Below are 19384 nucleotides of genomic sequence, written 5' to 3'. Positions count from 1 at the left end.
TGTCTCCTGCACTGGCAGGCGGATTCTTTACCACTGTGCCACCTAGGAAGTCCTATTCATTTATCTGTGGAATGGATACTTGGGTTTCTTCCACTTTTTGGCTGTTGTGTGAATGATGCTGCTATGAACATGGATGTACAAACGCCTGTTTGAATTCCTGCTTTCAATGTTCTTGAGCATATACTTTAAATGGTGTTTTAAGACTATTTTCCAGATGTGTATTTCTAAAATACAGAAATACAATTGATTTTTTTGTGTTGAAAATAAACTACTGCCTTAACTTCCCTGGTGGTTCAGACGGTAAAAGTGTCTGCCTACAATATGGGAGACCTGGGTTCAATCCCTGGGCCGGGAAGATCCTCTGGAGAAGGAAATGGCAACCCACTCCAGTACCCTTGCCTGCAAAATCCCATGGATGGAGGAGTGTGGTAGACTACAGTCCATGGGGTCGCAAAGAGTCAGACACGACTGAGAGACTTCACTTTCACTTTAAAATATTATTACTTTTGATTACTTAGTGTTTTGCATCCCACTCCCCACTTACATTTGCACTTGTTTTGAGGAGAAGGAAGGAGGGCTCGAAGTAGTTAACTCTCAACTTCAACTGTTAATTTCAGGTTTAGTGGAACAAAGCAGCTGAACCACCTGAAAGATCAAAAATCAGACAAGTCTTCAGCCAACAGGCAAATGCCTCACTTGCCTTACCCGAGCCCCAGTCCTGTTTTATTTACTCCGTAACCAATTAGAATCTGGCCTCTGCTCCCCCAGCTGCAATAGAAACTAACATTGCAAGATCCATAAATTAAAAAAAAAAAAATCCTCGTTGCAACACTGTTTTAGTGAACATTCTTTTCACTGTCTGTTTTAGTTGACATTTTTTTAACATTTCAAAGAAGTCAGACATATTACTATTACCGAAAAAATTACTATACTTATACCTAAATCTATTCCTAGAATGTCATCCTGTTTCATTCTCTATTTTACTTTTATTTTATTGATTTACAATATTAGTTTCAGGTGTACAACATAGTGGATCTGTATTTTTGTAGATTATAGTCCATTTGAAGTTATAAAGCAGTGGCTATATTCACTGTACTATATGTCCTTTTAGTTCATTTATTTTATACATAGTACTTTGTACGGGCTTCCCTGGAGGTTCAGTGGTAAAGAATCTGCCTGCAATGTAGGAGCCACAGGAAACGTGGGTTCAATTCCTGGTTTGGGAAGATCCCCTGGAGGAGAGCATGGCAACCCACTCCAGTATTTTTGCCTGGAGAATCCCATGGACAGAGGATCCTAGTGGGCTACAGTCCATGGGGTCACAAAGGATTGGACATGACTAAAGCAAATTAGCATGCACTCACTTTGTACATCTTAATTCTATGCCCCTATCTTGCCCCTCCCCCCTAATTTCTCTCCCTACTGGTGACCCCTTCTTTGTTCTCTGTACTTCTTTATTACTTTTTCAGAAACTTTTTATTGTTCACCATTTTTAAAGTCTTTATTGAATTTGTTACAATATTACTTCTGCTTTGTGTTTTAGGTTTTTTTGGACAGGAGGCATGTGGGATCTTACCTCCCTGATCAGGGATTAAACCTGCACCCCACGCACTGGAAGGAAAAGTCAACCACTGGACCACCAGGGAACTCTTCTCTTTATTATTTTAATAACATTTCTATACTTCCTAAAATTATAGCAGTTCTTAATTAAAAACTTTCTCAAGGTTATAGTATTCCAACCCAAACCAAAGAGAAAATGAATAGTTTGGGCAGCCAGGTTTACAGGATCCCATTAATCAGCTGATTCTTGGTTACGGCATAAACCCAGGTTTTTTTTACCAAGCGTGTTCAAAACAAAGCCATGGACATCAGGCTGAAACTTCCGTCTTGAGATAATATTCTCTTTTAACATCAATAAAGAAAAAAATTTTAGGTTCATAGTTTTCTTCTTTCCTCGCAGATTTTAGTTTGTAGTAGCCTGGAATTTCCCCACTAAATGTTGAAATCTTTCTTGGCCAGCATGACGTAGCTCATTGTCCTCTTATTGTGATAACCTGGTCTCTCAGCATTATTTACAGTGTATAGATACCATACTAGTGGCTATAGTTCATAGACGCCCCTTAGGAGTTTTGTCTCCCGGGAAAGATAGTATTAAGGCTGTGCAATGAGTGCTGTTTTTCAGCCACTTGGCCTTTTCGAGTCATCCTGGAACAGTCTGAAGCTCCTTTCTGCATAGTTACTGTGTGTGAGTACCGTGCCTAGTCCCTCCCCATCTTGGTTCTGTATATTTTCCCAAGGTGATTTGGTAACTCACAGTTCCCTGTATTTCTCCTTCTCTTCTTATACAGATAGATATTAAGTTTATATCTCTGTTTTAAAGGCAAATAGAGTTAATAGACAGAGAAGGCAATGGCACCCCACTCCAGTACTCTTGCCTGGAAAATCCCATGGACGGAGGAGCCTGGTAGGCTGCAGTCCATGAGGTCGCTAAGAGTTGGACACAACTGAGCGACTTCACTTTCACTTTTCACTTTCATGAATTGGAGAAGGAAATGGCAACCCACTCCAGTGTTCTTGCCTGGAGAATCCCAGGGACAGAGGAGCCTGGTAGGAGGCCGTCTATGGAGTCGCACAGAGTCGGACACGACTGAAGCGACTTAGCAGCAGCAGCAGAGTTAATAGAAGAAATAAAATACTGATTTATATTAACCTCTTTTCATTAAAACTAATAAAAAAATCGGTCCCTTTATAGTCAGACTTCTACATTCATCCTAATGAATTCATCCTAACTTTTACATTCATTCCTTCAGTGTACTTTATATTAATTTTTTCTTAGTATCATTATGAAATTAGAGCCTTGCTCAAATTCATCATATTTCAAGTAATCACAGTTATATAACCTTTTTGACGCTCAAGTTTCAGTTTGGCCAGTGGGAGACCCGTAAGCTAGCTCTTTTGTCCTTTTAGCACTGTCCCTTGCATCTGTGCTTTCTCTCACACGTGGTCGTTCAGGTCCACTCTACTCTGTGTGTGTGTGTACATACTCCATCTGTGTGTGTGTACATACTCCATCTGTGTGTGTGTACATACTCCATCTGTGTGTGTGTACATACGCCAGGAGTGCTAGTATCCTCCACTCAAGTGTCAGAAATCCACATCTGGGCATTTAGAAAGTTCATGTGAAAATTAGCGGTGAACCAGCTGACACTGCTGTTGAGACCCTTCTAGAAGGAAAAATACTGCTGTTTAACACCCCGAGTTCACATTGCCTTTTTTTCCTAATATCATTAACATAATTAAGCCACTGAACTTGACTCATATCATGAGGATTTATCGATAGCCTCTAAGACTTCCTAATATATTTCTGCAGCCAGTGACCGCCACTTGAACCCTGTGTCTTTCATAGCTCCAGCCACAGTATGGGCTTTTGTGCTTGTCTTTGCATCGCGCTGATAGTCCAGGACTCTTGAGCATTTGGTTTCTGTACCTCGTGGCCCTTAGCTCACTGATTTCCAACCTCATCCCAGATGACTCCTTGGCCGCTGGGAGATGAACCTAAGTGTTTCTTGCCCCTGGATGGTGGCCTGTGAATTTTCTGCTATTCAAAGAAAGGCTTGACTTCACTCATCACGAAGCCTCTTCTCTGCTGAAGGACACCACTTTTCTCTTTGTCCATATTTCCTCACCGCCTCTGTACCTGTCCCTGCAATTTCTAGCCATTGACATCCAACACATTTTACTACAGGTAGAAACCTGTGGTCTCTGGATAGTCTCCTCAATGACAACATTGAAAGGAAAGGACAGAGCACTCTTTTCTCTGTCTCAATCTGTTTCCTATACTTCCTTTGAGAAATCTGGGTTTTCTTACATTTTTCACAAGGAGGATCCTCCTTGACTGGTGAATCCAGACTTTTCTGATCTCTCTGTTCAAAGGATGCAGAGCTCCACAAGCGTGTGCTCTGGCAACATCCTTGGGTTCGGTGGGGAGTAGGGGCCACACCACCTTGTGAGCTGGGCCAAGTATATACACCCTCTCACCTTTACACTTTGGAAGGGGGCTCTGGAAAAGGGAATGAGAGAATGCGTTCTTAGTGAGATAAGAGCTAGACAGCAGAGAACAATCAAAGGACTTATATATGATCTCTTATTCAAAAGAACTTCGGCAGGATGGAGCCTGGTTTCAGCCGCAGCCTGGGTTTCATTGTATGCTTTTGATCTAGAACAGAGTGCGTAAGAAACACCAGTTTGCTCGAGGTTTCCCATTAAACGATGCAATTTGGGTTGAGAAATATAGTATATATATATTTTTAAAAATAGGTAAATTTTCTTTTAAATTACAATCCTAATGCATGTTTATGTTTTAAAATGGTAACTCAGAATATATATGAATGTACAATCTGCCATTTATGAGCAAGGCTCAGTGCTAGGCCCTTGACATTGATAGCTCTTCCAGTATTCCTAAATACATACTGGGACAGGTACTGTGGTTATAGTGCTCTGTGTTCAGTGTTTCTGCCTTATGATTATTTTTAACTTTAAAAGTTAGTTTATATTAGCGTATAGATGATTAACAATTTTGCGATAGTTTCAAGTGGACAGAAGAGACTCAGCCCTACATATACATGTATCCATTCTCCCCTAAGCTCCCTTCCTACTTATGTTTTATGAAGGATAACTTTTAAGTGGCTGGCCAGTCACCTGTTCACGAACACATACAATTTTTCAGTACTATAAATAATTATTCAATGTATGTATGTGCTCAGTCGTTTAGTCATGTCCAACTCTTTGAGGCCCCGTGGGCTGTAGCCCATCAGGCTCCTGTGCCCATGAAATTTCCCAGGCAAGAATATTGGAGTGGGGTGTCATTTCCTCCTCCAGGGGGATCTTCCTGACCCAGGGATCAAACCAATGTCTCTTATTATTCAATACGTAGTAAAAAGTAAAGCATTGTATTTCCATATCTGTTTGTGTTTCTCTTTTCTTAAGCTACGTTCATTGGAAGGGGCTTCCTGAGCCAGCGGAAGGGACCAGTGTGAGTACCTAGGCTGTTGTGTTGTTCAGTCACTGAGTCGCGTCCAGCTCTTTTGCGACCCCATGGACTGTACCTGCCAGGTGCCTCTGTCCATGGGATTTCCCAGGCAAGAATACTGGAATGAGGTGCTATTTCCTTCTCTAGGGGATCTTCCCAACCCAGAGATCAAACCTGCATCTCCTGATTTGGCAGGTGGATTCTTTACCACTGAGCCACCTGAGAAGCTTTGAGTACCTAGGTAGATATCACCAAAGACTTTTGTACTAACACAAATTCTTACCTCTGCCAGCTATTTATTATGGAAATTTCTGTCAAACTTTTATCAGCACAGAAAACATTTTTTTTAAAAAATGTTTTGCCAGTTTAGTGGGTGAGTAAAATACAGATATTGTTTTAATTAGCATTTGATTAGTTATGAGTGTGAATATTTTTACATGTTTGTTAGATTTTGTATTTCTTTAAAATTTCTGTGATCTTTTAATGATATTATCCTTTTCTTTTGTTTTAATGATATTCTGTTTTATATTTTCCTTTTGTTCCTTTTCTTTATTTCCTTTGTTTTAATGATATTATCCCCTGCCCTGTTGGTAAATAACTTTTCTGAAGTTGTGATTTTATTATTGTGAATGATGTTCCTTGACATAGAGGAGTTCTAATTGTGTAATGGCAAAATCTATTTAGCTTTTCTTTTGTACTTACTTCCATTGCTCTTATATTTAGAATGTCTTTCCCTCTCCAGAAATCTGATAATTATTTACTTATATTTTGTCTATGTATAGTTCTTTAATCCATCTGTTTCAGTGGTGTTTTGGGCTACTGTATGATGAGGCTATTGTTTGAGTTAGTCAATTTTTTTCAATTATTTGATGAATAACCTCTCCCATTTTTTGTTGTGCTTTCTTTACTAAGCTGGAATGTATACTAGAGTCTATTTTAAGGCTTATTGCTCTATTTTATCAGCTGTCAGTTCTCGAACTAGTGCCATACTGCTTTGTTTGATGTTGCTTGCAATATGTTTTAATTCCTAGTTGGACAATCCTCCTTAACCTAAGTGCCCAGTTTTCCTTTTTTAATATATTCTTAATTTTTTATATTCCTATGAATGAACTTTAGAATCACTACGTCATTAAGAAAAATAACATTGCTTATTTTTTGGTTTTCATCATGTCATTGAGTATTTAACCTAAATATTGTCACTACAAAACCGTGATAGTGTTTATTGTTCTTTTGTGCCGTCTTTGTCTGTTTTATATTAGTGCTACACTGACTTCATAAAATGAATCTTTATATTCTTAGCTTTTGTTTTTATATTTGGAAAAATTATAGAATATGAAATTATCTGTCTTTGTGAAAGTCTGAAAGTTATCACTAGTGAAATTTGCAGACAGTGAGATATCTTCAGAGGTCTTGCTGCTGCTAAGTCGCTTCAGTCGTGTCCGACTCTGTGCGACCCCATAGGCGGCAGCCCACCAGGCTCCCCCGTCCCTGGGATTCTCCAGGCAAGAACACTGGAGTGGGTTGCCATTTCCTTCTCCATTGCATGTAAGTGAAAACTGAAAGTGAAGTCACTCAGTTGTGTCTGACTCTTAGCAACCCCACGGACTGCAGCCTACCAGGCTCCTCCATCCATGGGATTTTCCAGACAACAGTACTGGAGTGGGGTGCCATTGAGTTGGGTAAAATTTGCCATAAAATAATCATTTAATTCATTTTATCAAATTGATTAGCATAGTATTTTAAAATAATATTTTCATACTTATTAAAATCTTCCTGTTTTTATTTTTGTTTCATTTCTACTTTTATATTTTGTTTTTTCTGTTTACTTTTCATCTGTTCTCAAGTTGTGTTAAAACAAAACGTGGTTCTTGAATTTGTATTTCAACTTTACTATTTCTATTTTTAAAAATTTGTTCAATTCTCTATGCTTATTTTTAGAAAAATTTTTCTTCTGTTTTCCTTGGTTTTGTCTTAAGTACATTTTAATTATAGTACAAATCCCTTGAAATGTATATACTTTGTCTACTTGTTTTTTCAAAGACTAGTCATTCTGTAAAGGGCTCATATGAAATAATAGTGTTCTGTCCATTTCCTCTTATGCATCTTTACTTTATATATCTGTTTCATAAACTGTGTATTCTTTGATGTCTTCATTTAGGATGCACATTTTTATGTACTCTTTGACTCTTTTGGTATTATTTGGCCTTGTATCCATTCTTGTATAAATTTTATAATACTACCTCTATTTTTACTTTGTTTCTATTTTTCTAGTAAATATTTATTCATTAAAAAAATTTTAACCTATTTGTGTCCTTCTATTTTGGGTATGTTTTTTTATTATTAAGTCACAGTTGGATTTTTCTTAACCCAATCTTGAAGTCTTCACTTCATTTGTGTCCGACTCTGGACAACCCTATGGACTGCAGCCCAACAGGCTTCTCTATCCTTGGGATTCTCCAGGCTAGAATACTGGAATGGATTGTCATCCCCTCCTCCAGGGGATCTTTCCAATCCAGGGATCAAACCCAGGTCTCCTGCATTGCAAGCAGATTCTTTACCACTAAGTCACCAGGGAAGCCCCCAATATTTTAATACAGGAGGTTAAATCATTTAAATTTATTGTTATACCTCTCCATTAACTCATCCTGGATAATCACTTGGGATATCTGGGGGTTTTACTCAGGCAGGGTTTCAGGGAACTGAATCTAAATAGTGACATGAGAAACAGCTGCAGACCTGAAAACAAAGACAAACTCACACTTGGTCATGGGCAAGTTCATTTTTCAAAGGACCATTCTAAGTGTCACGTCTGTGCAATTGATCAGAAATCTAGAACAGGAGCCAAATCAAAGAAGGTTAAAAGATCAAGACTCAAGTGAGGAGTAGGATCAGAAAACACGGCTAGGAGAGCTTCGCTGAGGAGGAACACTGGGGAGACTCAAGCATTCTCAATCCTTTACTGTAAGTGAAAATGAAAACAAAAACCATGTTAATACTGATGAACAACAACTCAATTTCCTTTTTTTAACCTCAAGGTCCATCCCGAGAGCATGGACTATTGCAGAGGCAGATGGAAGGAGGCAGCACCACCAGATACCAGAGGGGCCTGAGCTGGGGGTCAGTATAATTAGATTTTATTCTTAAACTTGCTGTTGATGTTAGGGCACCCAGTCCAGAATCAGTTGCCAGGCAGTGCCCCATGCCAACCCCACATGCCTACAGTGGGAATCCAACATCCAGCCAGCTCCCAGGAGTGTGGGCCCAGAAACCTGCTCAGCGTCTTGGCACCATCCCAAATCAGGGTGATCCAGTCCCTGCTGGCCCAGGTGGCAGCAACTCACTTTTCCAATTCATGCTTAGGCTAAGTATTGGATTAATTTTTTTCTTTTTTTAAAAACATTTTGTATTGGAGTACAGTTGATTTATAATACAATGTTGTATTCATTTCAGGTGTACAGTAATGTGAATCAGCTATGAATATACATATCTCCACTGTTTTTTAGATTCTCTTCCCATACAGGTCATTAAAGAATACTGAGTAGAGTTCCCCATGCTATAAATAGATCCTCATTAGTTACCTGTTTTCTATATATAACCTATTAACATTTTGAGGATCATTTGTTACTGCTGTTAGCCCACTTGACTAACACTGAGAGCAAAAAGGCATTTGATAAAATTCAATATCTACTGCTAATTAAAAACTTGTCAAATGGAACATGATTCTTTATTAACTTGTTAAAAATACCTACCTCGTATCAAATGCCAACATTGTTCTCTTTTTATTATTGGAGGAGAATCGCTTTATAACGTTGTGGGGATCTCTGCTGTACATCGAGAATCAGTCATAAATATACATATACATCTCCCCTCCCTCCTGAGCCTGCCTCCTGCCCCCATTCCACCCCCGTAGGTCATCACAGAGCATCAGGCTGGACTCCATATGTTAAACTGCAACTTCCTGCTGACTATCTGCTTTACACGTGAGAGTGTACATTACATGTGAGAGTGTGCATTACACGTGAGAGTGTATATTACACATGATCGTGTATATTACACATGACCGTGTATATTACACATGAGAGTGTATATGCATCACTGATACTTTCCTGACTTGTCCCGCCCTCTCCTCCCCCGCTGTGTCCACCAGACTATTACGTCTGCATCTCCATTTCTTCTCTGTAAATAGGTGCGTCAGGACTATTTTTCTAGATTCCATATATACGTGTTATTTGTTTTCCTCTTTCTGACTTATTTCACTCTGTATAACAGGCTCCAGCTTCATCCCCTCACTACAACTGACTCAAATGCATTCCTTTTGTGACTGAGTAATACTCCATTGTGTGTGTGTACCACATTCTTTATCCATCTGTCTGCTGATGAACATCTAGGTTGCTTCCATTTCCTGGCTATTGCAAACAGTGCTGCAGTGAACGGGGTTCATGTGTCTTTTAGAATTGTGACTTTCGCAGGGTATATGCCCAGTAGTGGGATTGCTGAGTCATATGGTAGTTTTATTCCTAGTTTGGTAAGGAATTTCTTGATAAATTTCTTTAGACAAAGATTTCCTATTAACCCCACAACTACCCTGTGAAATATGTATTTTATTCCAATTTTAAAGATAGGAAAAGAGAGGCTCTGAATACGTGAGTAAATTTTCAGGACCAACATTAGTAAATTGGAGAACCATTTTCAGAAACCAGGTTTTCCTGCCTCAAGCCCATGATTTGAACCACTGTGTTATTTCATTTTCTTCCCAAATTACAATTTTTCTTGGTTTTTATTTTCCCCATTTTTATAAGTATATATTCTTTTTAATCAGAGAAGGCAATGGCACCCCACTCCAGTACTCTTGCCTGGAAAATCCCATGGACAGAGGAGCCTGGTGGGCTGCAGTCCATGTGGTCGCTGAGTTGGACACGACTGAGTGACTTCACTTTCACTTTTCACTTTCATGCACTGGAGAAGGAAATGGCAACCCACTCCAGTTTTCTTGCCTGGAGAATCCCAGGGACGGGGAAGCCTGGTGGGCTGCCATCTATGGGGTCGCGCAGAGTTGGACACGACTGAAGCGACTTAGAAGAAAAAAATTCTTTTGAATTCTTCTACTTTGGTTCTTCAAAATTACAGTTTAATGTATAGGTTCTCTAATTATCAAATTCATGAATAATATAATAATTCATTCCTCTATAAGATGAGGAATTTAGTACCCTTCTAATTCTCCACATACCTTCTTTCCCACATTCATTGCCAATATCATTTGGGATTATAAACCTATTTATTACTAGTTTTATTTTTAGATATTTTAAGAAGTAACTACAACAAAAACTTTCCATCTGTACCGATATTCTATATACAGCATTTTTTAAAAACTTAATTCTACACATTTGGCTTGGACTATTACAATGTTTTTGAACCCACTTTTGATATTCTTGATTTTTTTTTTTTTTTTTTGTCCTTAAGTAATATTTGTTCCATTTGAACCTATCTTTCGGTAAATTTTTCAAAAAAAGGGCCTGGGGTATCTTTTTTGAACCCCTGATTAGAATAACTGAGAATGTCTTTTTTGTTTTCTTTGAAGATTAACATCTCAGCTTGAGTCATAAGTGTTTTCTCTTAGTATCATTTAGACTTCGCTCTATTATCGTCTGGCATCAGTTGTGTGATGCATTCTCAAATCAGCCTGTTTTCATTTGATGATAAGTGAGTTTAATGTTTTGTCTAGATAGTTGAAGATTTTTTAAAAAATGCTTCATATTCAAAGAAATTTGCTGCTGCTGCTAAGTTACTTCAGTTGTGTCCGACTCTGTGTGACTCCATAGACGGCAGCCCACCAGGCTCCCCCGTCCCTGGGATTCTCCAGGCAAGAACACTTGAGTGGGTTGCCATTTCCTTCTCCAATGCATGAAAGTGAAAAGTCAAAGTGAAGTCGCTCAGTCGTGTCCGACTCCTAGCGACCCCACGGACTGCAGCCTACCAGGCTCCTCTGTCCATGGGATTTTTCAGGCAAGAGTACTGGAGTGGGGTGCCATTGCCTTCTCCGAAAGAAATTTGCTAGATCATATCAAATTGTGTACCTTCCTTCATTAATTTTGCCTGGAAATTGTGTGCTATTTTAAATTGTACATTCAACTTATTTTCTCAGGTTGAAAAGTTTTCTTCCATCATTATTTTTCTTCAGTGTTGCCGCAACATCATTTTAGTTATATCTTCCTCAAGGGGGTCCTTCTTATCCATATATTAAGTCTTTATTTACTTTTGATCAACTGAATTACCCATCTTTTCTCTCATCTTGTTTTTTCTGTTTCTTTTCTCTACATTGATAGACAACTTCTCGAGCTTGATTCTGTATCATTTGGGTTTTCTGCAATTTGAGTTCTGATCTTCCAAGTCAGATTTCAATCCCACGACTTTCATTTAGGTTTACGTGGATCCAAATCTTATCTGCCAGCTTCCTTTCCAAATTCCTTTAGAATCTGAACCATCTAGCAGAGCAGGGTGACTTTTTCTTCTGTTTTCCCTCTTTGGTTCTCTTCCCAGTACTAGTTACTGATCACGTGGGTCCTGGCTCTTCTGGGGGCAGAACTAGGGAGATGAAAGACGCTGATCAGAGTCTGGACAGGAAGAAGGAGGTGAGTGTCCTCACCAATGGGATAAATGCTAGAGCAGAGGCCGGCATAGGTGTAATGGGATGTAGGCAGGAGTGAGGCGGTGGGGGAGTTGGCAGGGCAGTAGGGAGAGGGTAATCTTAAGGGCTTCCTGGAGGAGGTGACTCTTTAGGTGCATCTTTAGATACTAGTAGGTGTGAGCTGAAGAAAGGGGCGGTAAGGGCAGAGGAAAGAACAGATGCAAAAGGAGGAGGAGGAAGCATGGTGAGCCCAAGGAACCAACATTAATTAATTCTGGCCAGATTACAGGGTGAGAGCCCAGGGCTGGGGAGAGGGTTGAGGTATTTTTTTAGCTCGCTAGGGCAGCCATAACAAAATATGACAGACTGGGGGGCATAACAACAGAAATTTACTTCCTTCCAGTTCTGGAGGCTGGAAGTCTGAGATCAAGGTGTCTGCAGGCCTGCTTTCCTCTGAGGCCTCTCTCTTGACTGGCAGATCCTGTCGCTCTGTGTTTTCTGTGTCCTTAGCTTCTTTTCTTATAAAGACACCGGTCCTGTTGGATTTAGACCCACCTGTATGACTTCACTGTGCCTTAATTACCTCTCTAATGGCCCCGCCTTCAAATAGGGCCACGTTTTGTGTAATGAGGGGCTTAGGACATCAACATATAAATTTGAAGAGGAGAGCAACCAATCAGCCAGTGACAGGCAGAGACTGGGCAGCCTTCTTGTTCGGTGTATCACAGCCTGAGCACCCCCTTGCCTGTCACCCCACAGTGGAGGAGAATGCCCTGCAGGAGCTAGACAGGCTTTAGTAAGGAAGGCGGGCTGTGGGGAGGACCCTAACCTAAGGTGGGGTGCTCCTCCTCTCATCTGTTTATAATTTCTTTATATATTCTCATCTGTATCTAATTTCACATTCTCCATTTAGGGCTCAGGGGCACCTGAACCTGTGGATTCCCTTTCATGATCTTAGTCTATCCTCTCCTTGGAACCCTTTATCACTTAGATCAGTCTGCAAGTTAATGCATTGCATTGCGCTGTGCCTGCCAAGAGGACACAGGCTTAGAGCACACCTCCCCTCAGGAAGGCGGGCAGCTGTGGCCACTTTCTGCCAAGCTTAGAACCCGTGAGGCTCTTGCCATGATATTAACCTCTGAGTCTCCAGCTTCCTTGGCTGGAGATGCTGTGATGCCTTGCAGACGTTTTCAGTGCTGGCTGATTTCATTTGCCTACAGTTGCTGTCAGTACCCATCCTTAGAATAATGCTACAAAGATTGGCATGCATTGTTCAGAGATGAGGAGCAGAGCTGAGATATTCCTTTTCTGAGAAAGAAAAGTAAAAGCGTGGTGTCAGTGAAAGGGGCTGAGAGGGGCACTTCCTGTTGCAAGAAGGATGTACTTTGGTGGGCTGGAGAAGTGGGTCCCTGGGGAGAGTACCTGGAAGGAAGTTGTCTAGAAATTTGGACCCCTTCTGGGTTATTTTCCTGTTCCAGTCAAAAATATCAAGGTTCTTGGCAGGAGGTCTGTTAGACCCTGAGCAAGAAATTTTCCGTTATTTCTAAAGTAAGATAGTCTCTCCACCCTTAAGAAGCTAATGGCTTATTTGCATAAATACATTTTATTTACAGAAATATCAGTTTGTTGTTGTTTCCAGTCACCAAGTCATATTCGACTCTCTGTGACCCCATGGACTGCAGCACGCCAGGCTCCCTTGTCCTTCAATATCTCCCAGAGTTTGCTCAAATTCATGTCCATGGAGTCTGTGATGCTATCATCTCATTCTCTGCTGTCCTCTTTTTCTGCTCTCAATCTTTCCCAACACTGGGGTCTTTTCCAGAGAGTTGGCTCTTCACATCCAGTGACCAAAATATTGGAGCTTCAGCTTTAGCATCAGTCCTGCCAATGAATGCTCAGGATTGATTTCTTTTAGGATGGGCTGGTTTGATATTGCAGCCCAAGGGACTACCCAGAGTCTTCTCCAGCACCACAATTCAAAAGCATCAATTCTTGGGTGTTCAACTTTCTTTATGGTCCAATTCTCACATCTATACATGACTACTGGAAAAACCATTGCTTTGACTATATAGAAATATCAATGAATGTGAAAGTCACTCAGTCGTGTCCCACTCTTTGAAAACCCATGGACTGGGGCCTGCCAGGCTCCTCTGTCCATGGGATTCTCCAGGCAAGAATACTGGAGTGGGTAGCCATTCCCTTCTCTAGGGGATCTTCACGGCCTAGAGATGGAACCCAGGTTTCCTGCATTGCAGGCGGACTCTTTACCATCTGAGCCACCAGGGAAGCCCCAGAAACATCAACAGAAGGTAGCAAATGGTGAGCTCCCTAGATACACTAATGTTGGTACGTGTTTGCTTTTATTCCTTCTCCTTTATCACAAAACTCATTCTCCATAAATATAACATTTTCTAAAAACCGTATTTTCTCATACCCATCCTTCATTAGCTTTTTTTTTTCTTTTGTTTCTCCACTTGGATTTGTTTTTTAAATTGCATCCACATTAATGCTTATCCTTTTTACCTCTTAGTTGAGTTTAAGATATATTCAAACTAAGACATGTAATTAAAAATACAGAACTATGGGTATAGAAAGCAGCAAACACAGGCTATATGGTAGAGAGACATATGGATAAGGCTAATTGGAAAGTGGAGGTGGGGAGAGAAAAACCCTAAGAAGGCGAAATAAGCTTCAACTCAGCCCAAATATTACTTTCAGGCCAAAGAAGTTGGCCCAGCCCCAATTCTATCCTTGGTTTGACACAATACACGATTGGTGTATTTTCAGAAAAAGAAAAGAAAAATCCATCCATAGGGTGAATATCTAAGCATCTATTTTCCATTCCAGTGACAATCAGAAATCATTCTTTGCATTTATTTTTCAACTTTGTATTTGCCTGTGAACAAAATTGAAGTTGGCAAAAGACAGTTCATGTGAATTACTTGAACAACGGTTTCTCATTGTGTTGAATTACATTGAGGCTTGCTGTGAAATCTTGCCACAGTCCAGTAACAGTGGAAGATATTGTCATTTTTTTTTTCCATGCCCATGAAGTTAACCCACTTCTGTCCTACAGGAATGAATTGATGGTGCTTTTTAAAGCAGGAGAGAAAAGCTCTCCAAGTTCAAACCACTAAGCATATACATGCAGCTTCTTAATATTTTAGGAATAAAAAGTCAGTTTATCTTCCCATGTCACTCAATCTTCTTTATGCTTCCCTAGGTCAGATTTCCAGAGTACAGGCAGCATCTCAGTGTTTGGAATACTTTTAACAGCAAAGTAAGGGCTCATGGAATCAGAGCCTCAGCTAGAAGATTTTTATCTAACTCTGAAAAGTCAGACTTTTCCCTGGTGATCCAGTGGTTATGACTCTGTGCTTCACATCCAGGGGGCTTGGGTTCAATCCCTGACTGAGGAACTAACATTCCACATGCCATGGAGCATAGCCAAAAATTAAAAATTTAAAAATTTAAAAAAAAAAGAAAAATCACCTAGTCCCAGGAAGGAGTTGAGAGGCTAAAATAACCCCAAGGGTTCTACAGTCATTCACATTCATACTGCATGCATGTGTGGTCAATTGTCTTTGTGTGGTCTGACTCTTTGAGACCCCATGGACCATAGCCCACCAGGCTCCTCTGTCCATGGGATTTACCAGGCAGGAATACTGAAGCGGGTTGCCATTTCCTTCTTCAGGGGATCTTCCCAATGCAGGGATTAAATGCAAGCCTCCCATGTCTCCTGGATTGGCAGGCGGGTTCTTTACCACTGAGCAACCTGGAAAGCCTCACTCACGGTGACCGGTTCTAAACGCATCATCCACCATTGGCAGGGCAGATAAACGAAAAAGGCTGCAGCCTAGAAATGGTGGCTACATCATTCCTCGAGGCCACAGTCAAGGTCGCCCAGTTGGTGGATGGGGTTTAAACTAATGTTTTGCTCATGACATGATGGTCCACTTCAGAAGCTGATTGGAGGGGTCACCCCAGATCATAGGAAGCTTAAATTTTTTCTTAATCTCATTCCCCCTCCTCCTCGGTGCTCCCCCAATTTAGGGTGGGAAATACAGCTTTTAATTCCTGCCACCAGCTAGCCATGAGCTCCCAAAGTCACTTGCTGCTTTCTTTCCATGAGTAAAATGGGGTTAATAAAGATCTGCTCTCCACGCTGTAAGAGCTGAGTGAGACACAGGACCTCAGAGCACTCTATCAGCACTCACGTACTCGACAGATATGAAGACAGTTACCCTGAATATTCACTGGAAGGACAAGGCTGAAGCTCCAGTACTATGGCCACTCGATGCGAAGAGCCGACTCATTGGAAAAGACCCTGATGCTGGGAAAGATAGAAGGCAGGAGGAGAAGGGGGCGGCAGAGGATGAGATGGTTGTATAGCATCACTGACTCAGTGGACATGAGTTTGAACAAATTTCCTTCTGACTGTCGTGGGGCTAACTGGTACCGTGCAGGGCCTGTGGGGCTCCCGGGCACAAAGACTTTCTGTGTCCCCCATTTCTTTGATTATAGGAACCAGCCTTCATTCAGCCACCATGACATTCTCTGAGTTCCAAGGGACAAATTCAAGCAGTTGTTAATTAGGGGAAGGAGGGGATGCAAGACCAGGGAGAAAGTCAAGAGCAGCCTTGGGGTAAGATCCTGTTTCCCCATCGAGGGATACACAGAACAACATCGTTGAGCTATTCTGGGCTTTCCTGATGGCTCAGATGGTAAATAATCTGCCTGCAATGTAGGAGACCTGGGTTTGATCCCTGGAGAAGGAAATGGCTACCTACTCCAGTATTCCTGCCTGGAGAATCCTATGGACAGAGGAGTCTGGCAGGCTGCAGCCCATGGGGTGGCAAAGAGTCAGACATGACTGAGCAACTAACACTTTCACTTTCATTCTGCAGGTACTGAAACCCCCTCCAGGTGGGAGAAGTTAATGATTAATGATGGTATGCTGCCAACAAACCTGTAGACCCCAGACCAGTTAGACCTGAAGGTTGACGATGCTGACTCCTGCTTACCTGACCACCAACCCATCAGAAGAATGTCCACAAACAGATCATACCCTCTTTGAGCAGTTACTATAAAACTTCTCACTCCCTTCCCCAAGCTGGGACACATGGTTGAGGGCATTAGCCTACTTTGGCCCCTTTTGCTTGGCAAGGTGATAAAGCCCAAAACTACTTCACCCAAAACTTGGTTTCGGAGATTCGATTTGGCACTGGTGTGCAGAGAAGCTGAGCTTTGGGCCTCGTAATGCCTGACTGCCTTCAGGCTGACTTTGATTATTCTTAAGGCTTTAGGCATTGAATTATTTTCATGGCTGCTTACCATTAATTGTAGGAGGAATCTACAACCCTACTCCAGAATCCTTTCTCTGACAGCAAAAGTGTTTGATTTTTCTACAGACAGTTAAGTTTTATGTAAAATAAATGGTCAAAAATGAAAAATAGTCATCCCTCTTTTGGAATGTTTTCATTGTTGTTTTAGTCACTCAGTCATGTCCACCCCATGGGCTGTTTTAGTCGCTCAGTCGTGTCCACCCCATGGGCTGTTTTAGTCGCTCAGTCATGTCCACCCCATGGGCTGTTTTAGTCGCTCAGTCGTGTCCACCCCATGGGCTGCAGCCCACCAGGGTCCTCTGTCCACAGGATTTCCCAGGCAAGAATACTAGAGTGGGTTGCCATTTCCTTCTCCAGGGGATCTTCCCGATCCAGGAATTGAACCCACATCTCGTGCATTGGCTACCAGATTCTTTACCACTGAGCCACCAGGGAAGCCCCTTCTGGACTGTACTGGAGGCAATGTAGCATAGACAGAGAGCTGGACTTGGATACAAGTCCTGTCCCTTTTGTGTGACACTGGGCTGGTCACTCTACATCTCTGAACTTCCATTTATAAAATAGCAACAATATGAATCCCACCCTCCCCAAGAAACAGACCACTGGGTGATAAACAGATAAACAAGATAATACATAGGGAGTTCCAAACTGGGGCTGTGATAGCAGACACCTTGGTTTCAAAGGCTGGTCCTGCCACTTACAGGATACTTGTGACATTGGTAAATGTAGTTAACATTTCTGGGCCTGTTATTTGTAAAACAGAGCTAATAGTATCTAGTTTAGAGGGTGGTCGAGTGGCTTAAACTGTAAATGTGGGTGAAGCACTTAGAACAACCGTGCTTGCCCAGAGTCAGCATACAACAGACATTAGTTCTTGTTATCACAAAGTATGTAAATAAGACTCGAGGACTAGACTGCACTTTGAAAGCTAGTTCAATAGTGACAAGGTCTCTCTGTTCAGATGCGAGTAAAGGGTCTTAGTTCAGCTTTGTAGCTCATAGTCTGGAAGGCAGGAAAGGGGGCGAGCTCATCAAGGGTCTTCTTGGGAAAAAGTGATGAGGTGCTGTCATGATGCCAGAGTGCCAGAGCGGGCTGAGGGTGTGAGAGGAATGACCCATGGAAAACTTGGCTCTGAGTGAGGGGAGGATGTGGAGAGAAAGGGAGGGTCTCCAGGAAGGTGATAGTCTCTTGGGGAATGGGATAGCTGATAGTGACAGGGATCAGGGGCAATGGAAAAAGACCTCTGTGGTGAGAACCAATTCAGAGAGGAGACAGCCCAGACAAGGGGAGGGGAGAATCTGTAAGGAACACCAAGCCTAGGTGAGATCATGTCTGGGCCCACAGCAGGAAGCATCAGTTTGTATTTAAAAGGTATGGCAAGACAACACCCCCCCACCATTACACCATTCCTTCTCACTCAAGTTCTTTGGGAGTAAGTAGAAATTATACAAGTGTTAATTATGATTCAGTTTCAGATTTAAGCCTGCTTTGGTACCCAGGAGCCTAGAAGAGTGGGTCTTTTTCTTAAACACAGTTATTCAGTTCAGTTCAGTCGCTCAGTCGTGTATGACTCTTTGCAACTCCATGAACCGCAGCATGCCAGACCTCCCTGTCCATCACCAACTCCCGGAGTTTACTCAAACTCATGTCTATCGAGTCAGTGATGCCATCCAGCAACCTCATCTTCTGTAGTCCTCTTCTCCTCCTACCCTCAATCATTCTCAGCATCGGGGTCTTTTCCAATGAGTCAGCTCTTTGCATCAGGTGTCCAAAGTATTGGAGTTTCAGCTTCAACATCAGTCCTTCCAATGAACACCCAGGACTGATCTCCTTTAGAATGGACTGGTTGGATCTCCTTGCAGTCCAAGGGATTCTCAAGAGTCTTCTCCAACACCACAGTTCAAAAGCATCAATTCTTCAGTGCTCAGTTTTCTTTATAGTCCAACTCTCACATCCATACATGACCACTGGAAAAACCATAGCCTTGACTAGATGGACCTTTGTTGACAGACTAATGTCTCTGCTTTTTAATATGCTGTCTAGGTCGGTCATAAATTTTCCTTCCAAGGAGTAAGCGTCTTTTAATTTCATGGTTGCAATCACCATCTGCAGTGATTTTGGAGCCCCAAAAAATAAAAGTCAGCCACTGTTTCCCCATCTATTTGCCATGAAGTGATGGGACCAGATGCCATGATCTTCGTTTTCTGAATGTTGAGCTTGAAGCCAACTTTTTCACTCTCCTCTCTCACTTTCATCAAGAGGCTCTTCTTTGCTTTCTACCATAAGGGTGGTGTCATCTGCATATCTGAGGTTATTGATATTTCTCCTGACAATCTTGATTCTAGCTTGTGCTTCTTCCAGCCCAGCGTTTCTCGTGATGTACTC

The sequence above is a fragment of the Bos indicus x Bos taurus genome, chromosome 21, assembly GCF_003369695.1.
Source record: "Bos indicus x Bos taurus breed Angus x Brahman F1 hybrid chromosome 21, Bos_hybrid_MaternalHap_v2.0, whole genome shotgun sequence".
In the NCBI taxonomy this organism is placed as follows: Eukaryota; Metazoa; Chordata; class Mammalia; order Artiodactyla; family Bovidae; genus Bos; species Bos indicus x Bos taurus.
Note: the sequence above shows the minus strand (reverse complement) of the source record.